Below are 17,709 nucleotides of genomic sequence, written 5' to 3'. Positions count from 1 at the left end.
ATCCATCCTGAGCTCCCACATATCCGACCTGGAACATAGATTTGTGTACAGAAAAAGGTCAGACGGTGACCCAAAATTTGAAGGACATTTAAAAGTCATAGACTCTTCACCAACAACAATGGATTTAGGTCCAGTTGTCTGTACTGGGGTGAATGTATGACATTGTTGTGCATTCTGTCCATCAATAGTTCATTTTGCATTTGTCACCCCGAGTGGGACGGGTATGCTCAGACGTGAGTCCCGTGCTCTCCATGCCACTGGAATCAAGCTATCCTGGCCGAAGAGGGGTGAAACCCCGAAACCGGTCCTAGGATGCTTGTTTCCAGTCCAGGGAGGGCCTGGCAGTTCGGGCTGGACTGTTCCCATTGGGCACAGGGTCAAGACTTATTTGCATATGGCTGGGTCCAAACTGGAATGGCATGGTGAGCAAAAAAACAATGGATTTAGGCCCAGATCTCTGTACTGGGGTGAATGTATGACATTGTTCTGCATTCTGTCCATCAATAGTTCTTTATGCATTCTTCACCAACAACTGTTCACATTGCCAAGAGGAAAGGATTATCGGAACATACTTCAGGGTCAACTTTGCACCCCCTTAACACTGAACGACGAACTAGAGGAGGGTAACTTGTTCCCATTGTCTGTCCCAGAAGAAGAAGACGATGATCGTTTGGTGGTCTATGGACTCAACCTCCGCCACACGGAAGTGTCCTATGCGAAGTTATGTATTTGTATTATAATATTTAACATTATTGTCGGAGTGGCACTAGGAATATTTAATTTGTTCGCTGTTATATCTCATTGTATTAATAGAAAGGCTTGTATTCCTCAAAATGTTGAATTTGCCAATGCCACTGTGCACCCCATGTCACCTCCCAATGTACCTGCTAGCACATGTACTGGAAAGGATTGCCATAGTAATGCAAAATGTTCAACATCCTCTGCCAGTACAATCAGCACCTCAAATACTTATGCGCACCCTGTGTCCTCATCCCCTTCCCCTGTTGGAAGTAATAATACAATAGTGTAAATACTGCCCCAGCAGTTAGACAGCATGCTGCTCATGACTCTTCTCACGACAACATGTGGGAATGGCAGATGACAATAGTAGGTAGACAGAAGACTAAGGAATAGTGTTATGTGGCTCATACATTCCCCATGCAGTAGGTGCAGATAGACTGATTTTCCTAAGGGAAATACTACCACACACTGTAGAATATCTCCTACACCTGTTCCTCTACAGAATATAAGGGCAAGTTCAGAATACTGAGGCCAACATCTCTGAAGTGTTGGTAAATAGAACAGTATGGCACCACACCCCAATGATTCATGAGGTTATCACTGACAATTCCGGAATAGAAGGTAAGGTAACAAAGATGTTTAAGATAGGAGTTCCTGATATCGACCTTAGTGTAGCTTTTAGTAGGAACAATGGGTTTATGATAACAGGTTCACTATCAGACTCTAATAGCTCTTTGCCCCACACCCTACATTGCCCATGCCAAAATGGAACTGCTTTACACTTATTTGCACAAATTTACGTCCATAACAAGTGTTATGATACCGGCTACGTGGTGCGCAGAGCAGCATCCTTAGGGCCTCCTTGGATAGACTAAGATTATGAAGATGGGATAGACTGGATGTCTACTTGGGGTGGGGAGAAAATATCCAAAATTATAAAAAGATTACAAATTACAGTCACTTCTTCTCTGTTTTCTAGGAAATGGCATGGTACCTGTTGGGCGCAACTCTGGAGTCAACAGCACCATCTATAATTTGGACATGCAATATGGCACCTCCAGCCTAATGGACTTCTACTGGGCCTGTGGAGAACGTCTCTATCTCCAACAGCCTCCTCAATGGAGCAGCATGTGCTTACTAGAATAATGCACAAAGTCTCCCTGATCGTTCCAGCAGCAAATAATTCCAACATCCATGCCCATCTCTGGTCTGTTACCTTGCTCCACCGACATTGGTGGTATGCTGAGTACAATGGGTGGACAGCATTCAAAGACATACCTCAGGAGTTCCGCCTATTGAACAGGGTCCAGCTATCTTCAAAAGACCAAGAGGAGGGTATGCCTTTGGATAGGGAGTCTGTGCTGCACATTGCTAACGATGAAGAAATTGGCTCCATCGCCAAGACCATTGAGGACTTGAACAACATAGAAAAGAAAATGATTGCTGGAGGAGGTGCCATAGCAGACACAGCCACTGATTGGTTGAACTTTGACTGGATGCCGCCCTTCATGGCTTTCTGCCATTCAAAAAAGGTTTTGTTACTGGTTTTCGGTGTGCTGTTGCTCCTATGTTGTACCGTGCAGTTGTTCTGTCATTTTGCTAGAAATACTGATAGTAAATTAGTAGGCATGAATTATGTAGGAATAGGGAAAATTCAGAAAGGCTATATATAGGAAAAAGGATAGAACAGGGAATGAAGATAACCTAGCACTTAGAGAAGTAGTAGAAGTCACAATGACAGGACTACATTCAATGCAGCCTGCTACCATTAACCAGTGCTAGGCCAATAGCACCCAACTGACCACTAGTAGATGCTAACTGAGAAAGGATTTAAATATGGATCCACCATCACCTACACAGACACCATATACATTTCTCATTGATATACCTGAAGGAGAGTATATATAGTTAAGGAAGACGCAGGAGAACCAATGTTCCAAATGTGCCAATGTTCCAATGTGAATGACACCCCTGGGATACACCAACTAGAAGGAGGGCCTGCAAGGTATGCTGTAAGAATTTTGTTAAAGAATGAACAAAAGGAGGGAATGAAGCAGGGTCTAGTTTTTACCATAAAGTGCCCCAGGCCCATTCTGTCCATGTCTGAAGCATAAGAGTTTCAATTGTCCTTGCCAGCCCACAGACAGGGTTGTGTTAAAATTGTCCACACTGCATTGAGTACATCTTTCTGAACATCAAGATGTAGCAATAACAGGATGTGTTTATCATTTAGAAGAACAAAATTAGCCAGGAGTGGGGGCCGCAGCTTTGGTAATTACAAGTGACCTCAAACCTTTTGTATTCTTTTGCTTCCTTAAAAAGTTTCCGTGAAGTGACGCAATCATTTTCGATAAATGTTCAATTTCATTATGATTTACGGTCAAACATCAAGTGACCTTTTAGTAAACTTTTGTAATGTAAGTGTCACTTCTGTGTTCCTAATATTTCCAAGAAGTGACCAAAGTGTGTTATGTTCTGTGGTCAAAGCACCTGCTAATGTTGTAATTTTGTGGTCAATAGTTCCTCATTAAAAGAGTATAAAAGATCTGCTCTTCAGTCCATTTGATGGACTACCTCGCACAAATGAACCCTTCTGTCATGACGTGTGTGTGTGTGTGCCCCTCAGCCATCTTGTCTAGCATCTTTGGCTGAGGCTATAATGCTTATTGTATTTTGAACTTGTCTCTTACTCTCTCCTACGCATTGCTGTAATTTTTAAACTTACAAAATTGAATGATTTACTTTTTCATCTAGGTCTCTGAAACTTGTTACCTTCTAGATCACAAAATGCTATTTTTGATTAACGATGTGCCTTTGACATTAAGGGGCCGATTCCGATCTTGTATTTTTTTTTCCCGCCCGACTCGTATCTGTAAATTTGTCCATACAAATCGTACAAGTCCCGTCCGACCCGTGAAGTACGATTCGTACGGCAAAAATACAACTTTTCCCGATCTGATTTGTACGGATCGGCCCGATCCTTACAAATCGGATCGGGAAAAGTTGTACCAGATGGACCCGAACACTTTTCCATACAAATTGTAAAAATGCAGTCCAACCATACTAGTACGATCCGGACCGGCTTTCCAATTTACGATTTGTACGGAAAACGTCCCGTACACGGGGAATTCCATTACCCGCTACGAAGCGAACTTTGTATGACTCGTATCCCGGGAAAAGTTGTTCCCGGGGTGCGAGTCGTACAGGGGTATGAGTCGTACAGGCATACACCCCGTGCATTGTGTATGTACGGTGCGTACCCCAACATCACGTATGTACTGTGCGTACCCCCAACATTGCGTACCCCAACATCGCATATCCCAACATCGCATACCCGATCGTGTACCCCAACATCGCATATCCCAACATCGCGTACCCAAATATCGCGTACCCCAACATCGCATATACCAACATCGCGTATGTACGGTGCGTACATACACGATGTTGGGGTATGCGATGTTGGGGTACGCGATGTTGGGGTACGCGATGTTGGGGGTACACACAGTACATACGCGATGTTGGGGTACGCACCGTACATACACAACGCACGGGGGTGTATGCCTGTTTTTGGCTCCCGTAAGAAAAGAGCCGTACGGAGTGCCGTAGGGACGAATCGTACTTGCTGGGCTGGAAACCGCTGCTTAAATACATACAGACGTCACGTGCAAGCTGTTCCGGATCAGAATCGTCGGTTTATTTTAGCTGTATGGTCTTTTGTACGATTTGTATGGAAAGAGGCTTTCTGTACGAATCGTACTTCCTAGGTTGTAAGAAAAGTTTACCGGGTACGAGTTGTACGGGAAAAACGCTCCATACAACGATTTGTACAGCCTTTTTCCAGGATTGGAATCGGCCCCTAATTGTTCAAATTGTTCTTTAATAAATGGTGCCACTCTGACTCAGTTCCTGCATTTCACACATGTGTCTTATTATTATAGCTAGCACATTTATAGGGTGAAAAGATCACCCGGCAACACTGGAGGCCATTTTGTGAAGGCAGTAAGTGTGTTTTTGCCATAGGCCTCCATTGTCTTCCCTTTGTAGGCTTATTATTGCTTCTTGTTGTGGCCTGACCATGTGGCTGGTGGCCACTTTGTGAATGCCTTCTTTGTGGGAGCTATGCTTTCTTGCTGGTTGTTGTTTTGCATGCATTTTTTTCTTCTTTTATTCAGCAAAAATGTAGCACAGTTCACTACATTTTCTCCATGTTTTTAATACATTTGCAATATTGATTTGAATTGATTCACTATGTGGCCTAGTCTGCCAATAGGTTTTCCAGCCAATAGACCCAGAGCTACTCATTGTTGCATGAAACAACTGTTTCTGTGGTATCTGTTTAATTTAAGAATCATTTTGGCCATGGGTGGCATTGGATTAAAATACAAAATATGTTTTTATGGTGATATATCACTTTTTTTCATGTGTGAAATTAATTAAATGGCTTTATTGGATGTGTGTGGTTGTAAGTAACTTGCAAACGTTTTTAGCTCTGTGGATTTTCATTTTTGGAATTGTTGCATTTCAGATGTGTTGTTTAGCAACCAGGCCTCCTTTCTCTGGCCAGTGTGGTTTTTTTGCAAGCAGTCCAGCAATGCATTTGCCTTGGTTCTCTAGGGCCATGTGGAGGGGGGCATTTGATAAAGTCTGTGTCCTCCTTAGGCCTGCATGTGTTCATTGTTTTCCCGTTCTCCTGCTACTTGTTGTGGAGGCCTGGCCATGTGGCTGGGAGCCATTTGTGAAGGCAGTCAGTGTGCTTTTGCCATTGGCCTGCATGTCTTATCTTTGTTCCCTTTGGCTTATTGCTTCTTGCTGTGGCCTGGCCATGTGGCTGGCAGCCATTTTGTGCGTTCAGCCAGTGTGCCCCTTTGCAATATGCTTGCATGGATGGTTGATCAATTAGATAAGCAGCTTAAGAAATTAATAATTAGACGCTTGAGGGTAATTTTTTATTATTTATAATTATTTCTTTATTTTAATCTCTTTTTCATTTTTATGTTTTAAATGTTTCCAATTTGTAAAAAAATATATATTTTCATTTTTTTTCAATTTTTCAAATTCTTTTTTGTATTTTTTTCAATTTCTTTTTCACATTTTTTTATTTCAGTTTCAAAGTAATATGACTTGGCATCAATGTACCATTAATATTAAACTCATGTCTGTTATATGACATGCACAACAGTATTCGTTGCCTAGAGATTGTCCCTTTCCATTGTCATTTGTCAGCTGCAGCTCCCTGAGTGCAGCATCCACATGATGCACAATGCCAAACCGTTACATTTGTATTTTTGTCATTGTTCTTCTTCATTCCTATCCTTCCTGAGTATACTGGACTGTACAGTACACCATGAAAGACCTTGTTGTTGTTAAAGTCTCACCGATGGTTACACTGTATTGCTAATTTTTTTGATTAACTGATGTAACACTAACAAGTGTGACCACACACTAAATGATATATTATAAGATTTGTTTGTAATAGTAATTATTGAACTACAACAATGCCACATTTCACTGATGTTCTTCTTTCTTCTTTGCTCTTAGGTGCACAAGAGGAGACAACATCACCCATTGTACTGCCAGACAGAAGGCCAGCACCCTACGCATGACGTCACGTGACATGTGACCACAGACATCTCTTCAACTTGTGAATCTAAAACAATTGCCGCTGCGTGCTAACTGACAGCTTCAAGATGGCCACAAAGAAAGGTACCAGTACCAAGATAGTCAAAGTTGCAAATGAGAAGAAGAAGGCACTGTCAATTACCACCACCGGTATGTAGCCCAGTACCTTTTTTGGGAAACTAAAAATTGCGCCTGCAGCTGCGGTGTCCGGGAAGCAAGCTGGGAGCAGCACCCCCGCATCAGTGGACCCACCCAACCAATCAAGGCCCAAGCCCATGTCTGTCGCAGAGGCAGCCAATCTAATTATGACAACACAGATCAGCTGTGACATTGAAATTGACTTATCGTTATCGCAAAGTAGTACCCAACCAATGTAGGAAACTCATAAGGGGGCAACAACATCCGCAACCACCACGAATAGTAGTAGTTCCTCTCAAAGTAGGGGCATTTCAGGAGATCAAGCTTCCTGCTGAGGAAGAAGAGCAAGCCATTCTTTCAGAAGATTTATTGTCTTCCAGATCTCCAGCAAGAAAAAGGAGGGTTAGTCCATCAACTTCTTCTCCAAGCCCCACTCCGATGATCTAGACACCACTTGGATCGCGCCTCAGCCTGACAGTGAGACACGCCACACCCACAAGACAAGGTTAGGGAAAAGGAAGGTTCTGGAAAGCCTTAGATTTATAGAGGTAGATGTAGAAGAGGAGGATGATGATGAGCCAGTCACCATGGACGTTAGCCCTGCCCCAGTGGAGACCGATATTACCCCATCCCAAATTGCTGTGAGGGATGTGGCACACATACCACTAACACAGATACCACCGACACCACCGACAGCTGCCATATTTACAAAGTCGTGGCAGTGACCTACCTTCACCACAACCACCTCAGTAGAAGTAGGTACTGCAGAGAGTCAAATGTCACGCCCACCTACCAGTTCATCCGACATATCAAGTGGCACCAGCAGCGTCAGAAAGTTGACCTCCCCAGTTTGGGACTTCTTTTCGGTTAGCCTGAACATTGCTATATGCTCCATTTGTGGAGTAGGTGTTAGTCGGGGTAAGCTTGGTACAAACTACGGTACCGGAGACCAAACAATCCATCTGAGTAAACACCACTTGATCCAGTGGGAGGCGCACCTTAGCGGGCAAAAAACTGTGTTGGTGGAGGGGATGAAGATCCGATCGTAGTGGAAGATGAAAACGAGGGAGACTTTTTTCCGGTACACAAAGCAGCCCTATCTCCAGCAGTGCAGTGGTACCGTCCACATCAGCAACATCGCAATGGCACAAGAGTCAGGTCGAGACACCAAAGGGTCCAAGGCAAGAGAGTGACGCAAGGAAACGACGTGCATTGAGCCTAAATATCTGGTGTCAAGTCATCTGCATCAGTGGCACCAGGAAATAAAAAAATCCAGGCTACCATTCTCAGCATGTTTAGGCTGGAAGGGCTGTACGAACGCAACCACCCAACAGCATGTTTGTACAACACGAAGCTGGCTAAAATGTTAGCGCTGGACCTCCTCCCTTTTTCCTTTTGTGGAAGGGGTGGGTTTTCTTGAATTTGTGGCAGCCATCTACCTGAAATGGAAGGTTCCCAGCCGGTCCTATTTCGCCAGAGTTGCTGTTGCACCACTACACCATGACGTGCTGTAATTGCTTGGACAAGCTTTGCAGCAGAATGCTGTTCACACTATCTACCTGACGACAGACATGTGAACCAGTTGCCAAGCCACTGATTACATGTTAATCACTGCACACTGGATATTTTTTGTGGGGCTTAGAGAAAGGATTTCTGCAGGTGTTGACACTGCTGACATTTTTTATGCCGCTCAGAAGCATGCTACAGTAGCCATGTTCGCCATGGAGAAATCCCATACTGCTGAAAACATTTTGGAAGACTTTAACACTAAGATCAATGAATGGCTGAGACCAAGAGGGCTTAACATTGGTTTTGCTGCCAAGGACAATGGCAGTTATATAGTTAAGGTCAGGGCCGATGATGGCTATTTCAGGGTCCTGTGTTTGGCGCACTGCATTAACATCATTGTTCAAGACTTTATGAAAAAAGAAGACCAAGTCAGAAACCTGCTGACCACCTGCAGAAGAATCTGCACACATTTCGGCCATTGTTTTAAAGCCCGAAAGCAGTTGAGGATCATTCAACATGATACTAGAATGCCAGTGAAAGCACTCCTCCAGGAAGTGTAATACGTTGAAACTCAATTTATTACATGCTTGCACGTCTGATTGAGCAGTACAGACCAATCAATGAATATGTCATGCAAAGAAGGGATGCAGCTGTGAAAGGCATGATCATTGAGATGGACCAATGGGGCCTAGTTAAATGCCTGACAGAGATGCTGCTTCTTTTCGAGGTCTTCACATGTGAAGTCAGCAAGGAGGACTGTACCATGGGCCAAGCTATCCCATTGTTGTACATGCTACAGGAACAGCTAAAGGAGGTGTCTGCAATTTATGCAGGTATGGAGGGTATGGAGGAAAAAAAGAAGCATATGAGTTGGTGGAAGCTTAATCCTTCGCTTATCTGATAATCTCAGGGTGCAAAGAGGCATTGTGTAATCCAACCATTATATTTGTGCCACAAATCTTGGTCCACGGTACAAACAATTACAGGACACTTCCATTCCTTTTTCAGATGGGTATGTTGGCAACTACAAAACTTGGATAGCTGTGCAAGCCAGTCAGCTAGAAAAAGAACAGCCCGGAATTAGAAGCCCGGTCCTCCAGGACACAAGTACTGCAGGACAGCCTTCAAGTTCATCTTTAGAGCCTGAGGGCAGTGCAGTTGGCTCACAGCAGCCAAAACCACCAACAACAGCAAGAACAACATTAATAGCAACAAGAACAGGGCCATCTGCCCCAAAATCAGCAAAGGAATGGTATCTACTGGCAGGGCTTAAGTCCAGTACTGAGGCAAAGGCAAAAGAAGCAGAGTACCCATGACCATTGAGCAGATGGTCCAGGCCTATATGGATGATCTAACAGAGGTCTACTTTGATCAAAACCCATTGCTGTATTGGTATTGGAATAGACGCCAATGGCCAGTGTTCAGCAGGCTGGCGATAAGCTATCTGGCTTGCCCCATAGCAAGTGTCTCTGTTGAGCATGTTTTCAGTGCTGCTGGTGCCGATCTGACAGTGAGAAGGACCACTCTCCCACCCCAAAACATGGAGAGGTTAGCCACGATCAAAATGAATCAGCACGTTATATCACTGGATTAAACCATACCTGAAGTACCACAGCAGGAAGATGATGATGGCTACTCAGGTCATGGAAGTAATGTGTTAGGTGACCTACTTCTGGGCGAACCGCCAAAGTTTGAGGACAAGCTCCACTTCCCTGACATCTAGGCTTTCAAGTAACTTTTTTTCTTTCTTTGATGCCTCCCAAAAAAACTCAAAAAAGATATAGCTAAGGAACATTATTTACTTTATTATTTGTGTGTGTCACAATCTTTCTGGTTCACAAATCCATCCCCATAATCTTACTCTTTTATTGCCGGTTTGGAGTTGCAACTGTGTGCAATCAGTGAAGAAGTGAGTCCACTTCTGACTCGCCGAAAAGCCATTTCCCTCAAGCCAGACATTGTGAAGTTAGCAAGGAGGACTGTACCATGGGCCAAGCTATCCCATTGTTGTACATGCTACAGGAACAGCTAAAGGAGGTGTCTGCAATTTATGCAGGTATGGAGGGTATGGAGGAAAAAAAGAAGCATATGAGTTGGTGGAAGCTTAATCCTTCGCTTATCTGATAATCTCAGGGTGCAAAGAGGCATTGTGTAATCCAACCATTATATTTGTGCCACAAATCTTGGTCCACGGTACAAACAATTACAGGACACTTCCATTCCTTTTTCAGATGGGTATGTTGGCAACTTCAAAACTTGGATAGCTGTGCAAGCCAGTCAGCTAGAAAAAGAACAGCCCGGAATTAGAAGCCCGGTCCTCCAGGACACAAGTACTGCAGGACAGCCTTCAAGTTCATCTTTAGAGCCTGAGGGCAGTGCAGTTGGCTCACAGCAGCCAAAACCAACAACAGCAAGAACAACATTAATAGCAACAAGAACAGGGCCATCTGCCCCAAAATCAGCAAAGGAATGGTATCTACTGGCAGGGCTTAAGTCCAGTACTGAGGCAAAGGCAAAAGAAGCAGAGTACCCATGACCATTGAGCGGATGGTCCAGGCCTATATGGATGATCTAACAGAGGTCTACTTTGATCAAAACCCATTGCTGTATTGGTATTGGAATAGACGCCAATGGCCAGTGTTCAGCAGGCTGGCGATAAGCTATCTGGCTTGCCCCATAGCAAGTGTCTCTGTTGAGCATGTTTTCAGTGCTGCTGGTGCCGATCTGACAGTGAGAAGGACCACTCTCCCACCCCAAAACATGGAGAGGTTAGCCACGATCAAAATGAATCAGCACTTTATATCACTGGATTAAACCATACCTGAAGTACCACAGCAGGAAGATGATGATGGCTACTCAGGTCATGGAAGTAGTGTGTTAGGTGACCTACTTCTGGGCGAACCGCCAAAGTTTGAGGACAAGCTCCACTTCCCTGACATCTAGGCTTTCAAGTAACTTTTTTTCTTTCTTTGATGCCTCCCAAAAAAACTCAAAAAAGATAAAGCTAAGGAACATTATTTACTTTATTATTTGTGTGTGTCACTATCTTTCTGGTTCACAAATCCATCCCCATAATCTTACTCTTTTATTGCCGGTTTGGAGTTGCAACTGTTTGCAATCAGTGAAGAAGTGAGTCCACTTCTGACTCGCCGAAAAGCCATTTCCCTCAAGCCAGACATTGGATGGAGAATACAAACAAATGTGTGCCTGCCTCCAATCCTGCTTCCTGACTATCTGTCTATCCTTTCCTGGCCTAGAGGGACTGCCCCCGGAATAATAATTAATTGATGGCATGCATTGAACGCTGAGTGTTTGTTGTTTGTTGTGAATGATGTCTACTATTCTACACACAAAAAAGTGACTCGAGTCAATCTTTCCCTTCTTGTTGTTCAATAACAAAATCATAAAACTACAGGCCAATCCATTGCATTTTGAGTCGGGATGAGTCTGTACTCACACGGGACACTGTTGGTTTAGAGTCAGACACCATAATCGTAGTCAGAGTCAGGAGGATCAGATATGATTGATGGAATAACTCAGGGAGTGGGCGTGAGCGTGACTACTTTGAGAAATGCCACCAGAAGATGATGGAAGTTTTCAAATTCACTGAAACCAACCGATATAGATGATGATGACTGAAGTGGCCTAAAGGTAAACAACAATACCAGACCTACATGTCTATGCAGTGGTGGTGGCGAGTGTGGTGTCACTGACAGCGGTGCATTGATTTTTAACTTCTTTTGTGAAATTCTATGTTGCTGTGTGTGTGTGTGTGTGTGCGCTAAGTGGAGTTTGGGTGGGGGGCCTGTTGTTGGAGGCAACTGCTGGAAACATACATGATTTAGCCATGCTGCCTTTGTTTTCTCTTCAATCGTTACAACTGTGTGGGATGTTTATGTTTGCTTATTTGACTCCTACAGATATTTTAATTGTATTTGCTAACTTTCAAAGCCCAGTACAACAGAGCATATTGTATGTAACTTGGGTCTTTCTGGGGGCAGACGGACAAATGCATAATTAATATACTGTCCTGTAGTAGTCTAGTACTACTCATCATCATGCATGCATTTCCTTTTCCTCCTATAACAGATTTATGATGGTCGACTGCTAAGATGAATGTGTTGTCCATGTGTAGTGTTTATATTTGCCAAATCTTTCCCTCAAATCCCCCTTCCCACCCATTCATAAAACCCCTAACCCTCTTCCCCCGGGCTGTGTGATTTATTGAGGTGTGACTTGACACCATTAATTGATCACACACTTGGTGACTCGAATGCGGTGAAAGCAACACCAACTCAGTGCAGGGTGAGGAAGATCTTATTCTCAAGCTCATTTGGCCCATACTGGCAGTATATTATATTATCCACCCTGCACAGTGTATGATATTATTTTCAGAGGAACATTCATTGCCAGCATCATCATTCTGCCACTGTATTAATTTGCATCTAAGGTTAAGCTTCTCCAATTCTTACAGTTTATAATAGCTCAATATTGTTCTGATTAATACAATTTTTCATTGCTTATAATACTCCCTTCTTGTGTCTGAGTCTGTTCTAGCAGTCTAGTCTCTGGTGACTGTCATCAAGCTTGCATATAATAACAGCATTAACCTAGTTTTTTAAAATTTCAATTTGTTAACTTCCCTTTTGAATAATACACCCCACTCTTCGTGTCCTTATCCTACAGTTTTAGTTCATCTAGGAGGGAGTGGAACCTCACTTCAGGTCTGATGAGTTTGCCTTCAATAGCAAAAGAAACACTAGCAATGCATGTTGCTACTACTACCACCATGGTACCTTGGGAAACCAGGCAGCCCTCGCTTCATCTAATCAGGTAAGAGAAGTGAACTGGGGTTGACTGATTAATTGTGGAACGGCAATCATTCTAAACAATGGAAATTCACCCCCACCCCTTCCAAGTTCTTAGGTGTTAATAATAATATATAGTAGCAGATTGGACTGCAGAGACTAGGAGGAGAGAGTAGAAGAACAAGGGAGGGTACCGCATCACTATTTTGTTTACACTATCAGCAGATTTTTAAAACTGGCTGCGGCAAAGGTATCAGTGGGAAGTAAAACAATAAGCCCAAAGTTTATTTTTTAAACATTCATAATCAAAAAAATGTAAAGTATGAAAAGTTTATTCCCTGAACAAATCTAAACCAAACCCACAACTGGCACACCCCTCCCCCTAACCCCAACCAATGTCCAAGTAGCGTCCAAGAGTAAAATGTGCATAAAAAAATTAAAACCCAACAATCCCCCAACTCCCACCCACCAACCTAAAAAGCAGATTGAAAAAGGGTCTGAAGAGAGCACTGACGGCGGGTTAGGAGCTTCTTCAGGTACCTGTCCATAAATCCATACGTTCCTACCTGGCTTTAATATTCGCCAGCCTTAGCGTGATGCAGCACTTAAATCAGCGAAAATTAGGGGGAGCTGTTGCAATGGCAATGGGTGCCCATTGGACCACGGCGATGTTGTGGTGGGGTGGTTTTTGAGGCCTTTCTGGGACCTGGGGCATCTGCAGCAGTTCCTACCTCCTCATCCTCTAAGGCCACCAACCGCCGGTTAGTCTGCCCTAATGGCCTCTAGTTTCCGATGCCGGGTCCGGGCTGAAATCTTCTGCCTGCTAGGTATTTTTGGATCAGCAGCAGGAGTAGCTACATATCAAAAACAAAAAAGGCTAATTGTAAACAATGCTCTTAGCAAAACACATAGACAATTATGCCATGGGGAGGGAGGGAGGTGATTGATGATGGGTGGGTAGGAAGGATACATGATGTTGCGCTTGAAAACTACTGTAAGTCCAGGGAAGAGTCTGAAATACCACATCCTCAACCCTTTGAATCAAAAAAACCTCAAAAAAAACATTCTAGGCAAGCAAAGGTGATAAGAACACCACTACAGAGGAGCACCAGAGTCCCTTATTTTCCTTCCCATTAATTTTTCCATTCATCGTTGCATTGTGCTTCAAGTATTTTATTTTTTATTCTTTACCCTTGGCTTTGCTACTCACCACCATTTAAGTTTTAAATTCTCTCAATCCACTCTTCACCATTGAAACAACCCATCTATCCTTATAGCCATCCAGCCAAACATGGCTCTCTTTCTCACTCTAATCTCATTTCAAGTACAAACCTTTCAGCAACATACATTTGTCATTTACCCACCCATGCATCCTTAAGTTCATTTCAATCAAAAGATACCACCACAGGATTCCAATCACCCACTCAGGCAGGCATCCTTATACACATACACTTTCACCCACCCAGGCAAGCTTCCTACCCGTATTCCTTTCATCCATCCTTCACCCACCCATGAATCCTAGCTATCAGCCACTTATAGTATTTATGCATCCGACGCTTTCACCCACGCATCCTTCTCTTTCAGTCATATATATTACATTTCACCCATCCTTTCCCCTTCCATCTTTCCCTTTTCCATCAACCCATAGTTAAAGGTCTTGCGCATAAAATGTTATCTGCTGAGTTAAAGATAGGAGCGGCTTTTAGTCACTCAGCTCAACTCCTGCTGTGTTCACCTGTTGTTCACAAGTCAACAACACTACACCTTTACAGTAGGTTTATAATTCATTGTCAATAAGCAAACAATATGACATACTGCCACCTGCCACTGTCACTGGCTCACCCCTTTCAGCTGCCGCATCTGCAGAATCGCTGGCGCTGTCACTGCTGGCCCTGACACTGGAGGTCGGTGCGGCTAGGAGAAAAAAAATTACACATTTCTTAGATGCCAGATACACTTAAAAATGGGGATACATTACAGACGGTATCTTCTATCAAAAATATCAGGTTGGGCATTTTGTTAGTCGCAATTTAAAAAAAAGCCTCAAGTCAAGAGACAAGTTGTTAAGGGGTGGCTGGAGCTATTGATTGACGAATCTGATATTTTGAGAAAAAATAACATATGCCCGTGGTTGGCAAATGCAGTGGGGCTGTCCTCCTCGTACTTCCTCCCAGACGTGGTGCACAGTCATCAGTTCACCAGCTGCTGCTTATAATACTATGTCTAGCTAATAAAAAGACACCACTTTGGGGTGTCCAACATGATCATGGCCACTCTCTTGTGTTGGTGATTGAGCCTTCTTATCTCAACATAAATGCATAGAATACCTTACTTGGGCAATGGGCATGCAATGTGCACGGCAGAGGAGTAGTAATAGTAGAAGTAGTATGTGACCAATGGGTTCTCTGAGTCTTAGAGTACCACCACTCAGCCGTCCACAAAAGGGGAGAGGGAAAACTAACTGAAAAAGCAGAAGAAAGGAAGCTACAGACAGACTAGTAACTACAGACAAGAGACAGTTTGGCGAAAAGTACAGAAACTTGAAATATAGAAAATAGGATAATGCAGGGATACCAAGAATTTAGAAACGAATAGATCAAAGAGGATTCAGAAAAAAAATATAAAACGGGTAGGTGCCACATTATTTAAAAAGGATCGGAAAAATTATAGAAAGAAATATATTAATGTTAACACCAGGAGGACTTACTGGTGCGAGGAGAGCCATCAGCCGAGGAACTCTGGGAGGCACCTCCAGCTCTCGGACCCTAACCTGCCTCATCCCTTTTCTTGCCCCTGGATGCTGATGTAAAACATAAAGCCAAAAAAGATTAGTGGTAAATTAATATCTCACCAAAATATTTTTTGACAGGCAAAGACAATCGCAATAACATTGAACTTCTCCAAATCAGATCAACTAGTAGTAGTATATCTTATCCTATTCCAAATTTCCAAAACCTACCTATCTAGCCCTATTCCAAATTTAGTAAACTGCATTTTGGAATTACTAATAATAAATGATGTTTGCTTCTTCTCAAATCTCATTCGCAATCTCTCAACCGCCTCTGACGGGCCAATTCACTAATCACTAAGGGCCTTATTCATGATTACAACGATGTTGACCGCACTAGTCTATTATGACTCAATGCAATCCTCCATAGGCCATAGGGCAGTCGCAAACCTCCATTTGGTAATGGAAGCTTGTATGGCAGCCGGAAAAGGCCCGCAGCACGAGCTTCCATTGAAAAATGTATGTTGTTGATCACAAACATCCCTGCACTGTCCGTGTGGCATGCACCATGCAGTTCTGAAATTACAAATACCTAATTACAGAACTTCTTACATAATCATCACTAATCACATCAGCCCAAGCAAGAGCCAACAAGTACGATTTGATAACTAGGTTAGGTAGCACCAAGTAAGATAAGCACCTGTCTAGTATAACAGACCATTACCTAATATTTGAATACTTAACTTACCTGCATGTGTGGAGCATGCTTGCTATTATTATTAGCATAGAACACGCAAGTAATATTAAAATTAATAATTGTAATAATTAGCTACTTACCTAGCCCCGCGACCTAACTCCCAGCAGGTCCAGGATGTCGGACCATAGGTGCGTTAACTGCTGATGGGTGCACTGGACAGCAGAGCAGCTGTGAACTGCCAGGAGCACCCTCGCCCAGCATTGCTGGCGCTCCTGCATCCTGTACTAGGACCCAGGCCTGCTGCCTGCTGCCAGGTTGGAGGGGAGGTGGCACTGGATATAACAAACCAGTGCTGTCACTTCCACCTCAGAAAATAGGGCACGGGCTGCATCCCTGACTGGCGCCGCCTTCTGCAAAGAAGGTGGTGGCTACTTGCGCTCCATGGTGCACCCTTATCTGCCATGATGCTGGGGGGAGAGAAAAAAAAGAAACGGGGATAAAGATGGAAGGAGGGTAATAAGGAAGTAGGAAAGCTAAATAATAAAAAAGTACAAAACTCACCAAAAACACACAATAAAGTAGAAAAAACCCCACAAATACACGTTCAGAAAGACAAAGGGAATGATAGTAAATAAAAAAGAATGGGAAAAAGTTTTAGTAAGCAAGGATTGCAAAGATTGAATAAGGATGGAAAAGTAGGCCCCAGCACCATAAACAGAGTAAGAAACAAGATGACCGCGCCCATGTGCGACCGCGTGGTGCAGTTTGCGCAATATTTTTACCCGAACACGCAATTGGTGTTGACTTATGGTGGAAACATCACATGAACAGGCGGGACAAGCAACTCTGCCCGCTCGCAGAACTCTGCATTGCGCAGGGGACTTTTTTTGCCGCTGCGCAGAATTACGCTTAATGCTGCTATGCGAACTCGCCCAGGTTTACTATACACTTGATAACATTGTATCACCTGTTATTGATATTGTTCAGCATGGAATGTCTACGTTGTATCATGTTCAATCTCGACTTCAATCTGTTATGCAATTTGTGTGGACACTTCAAACACTTAAAAATGGGAGGGTACCATGGGATTACCTGAATACGTCAGCGATATTTTTACCCTTTAATTTGACAGATAAACACAAATTGATGGCTATGAAAGACACTACATACACTATGCTACATATTGAACAACTAGAACAATTACCATTCACTGTGACAGAGTCAGATTCGGCTGTATGGTTAATACATGGTGTTTTTTCATTGCCAATCTCACTGTTTCAGTTCTCTACTTTCATGAAACATTATCAGGTGTGTAGATATGAAACGCTTGGCAGCAGTTACATACATGAACTTTGGTCCTTGCTGTTTACATTTTGTTGGCAGTGTGCTGAGAAGGAGGATTTTCTTGCAGTGGAGGATTGTGGTTCTAGTGTTGGACACTCCATTGTGTGCCAACAAGTCAAACTTCA

The sequence above is a fragment of the Triturus cristatus genome, chromosome 3_2 (genome assembly GCF_964204655.1).
Source record: "Triturus cristatus chromosome 3_2, aTriCri1.1, whole genome shotgun sequence".
NCBI classification, from domain to species: Eukaryota; Metazoa; Chordata; class Amphibia; order Caudata; family Salamandridae; genus Triturus; species Triturus cristatus.
Note: the sequence above shows the minus strand (reverse complement) of the source record.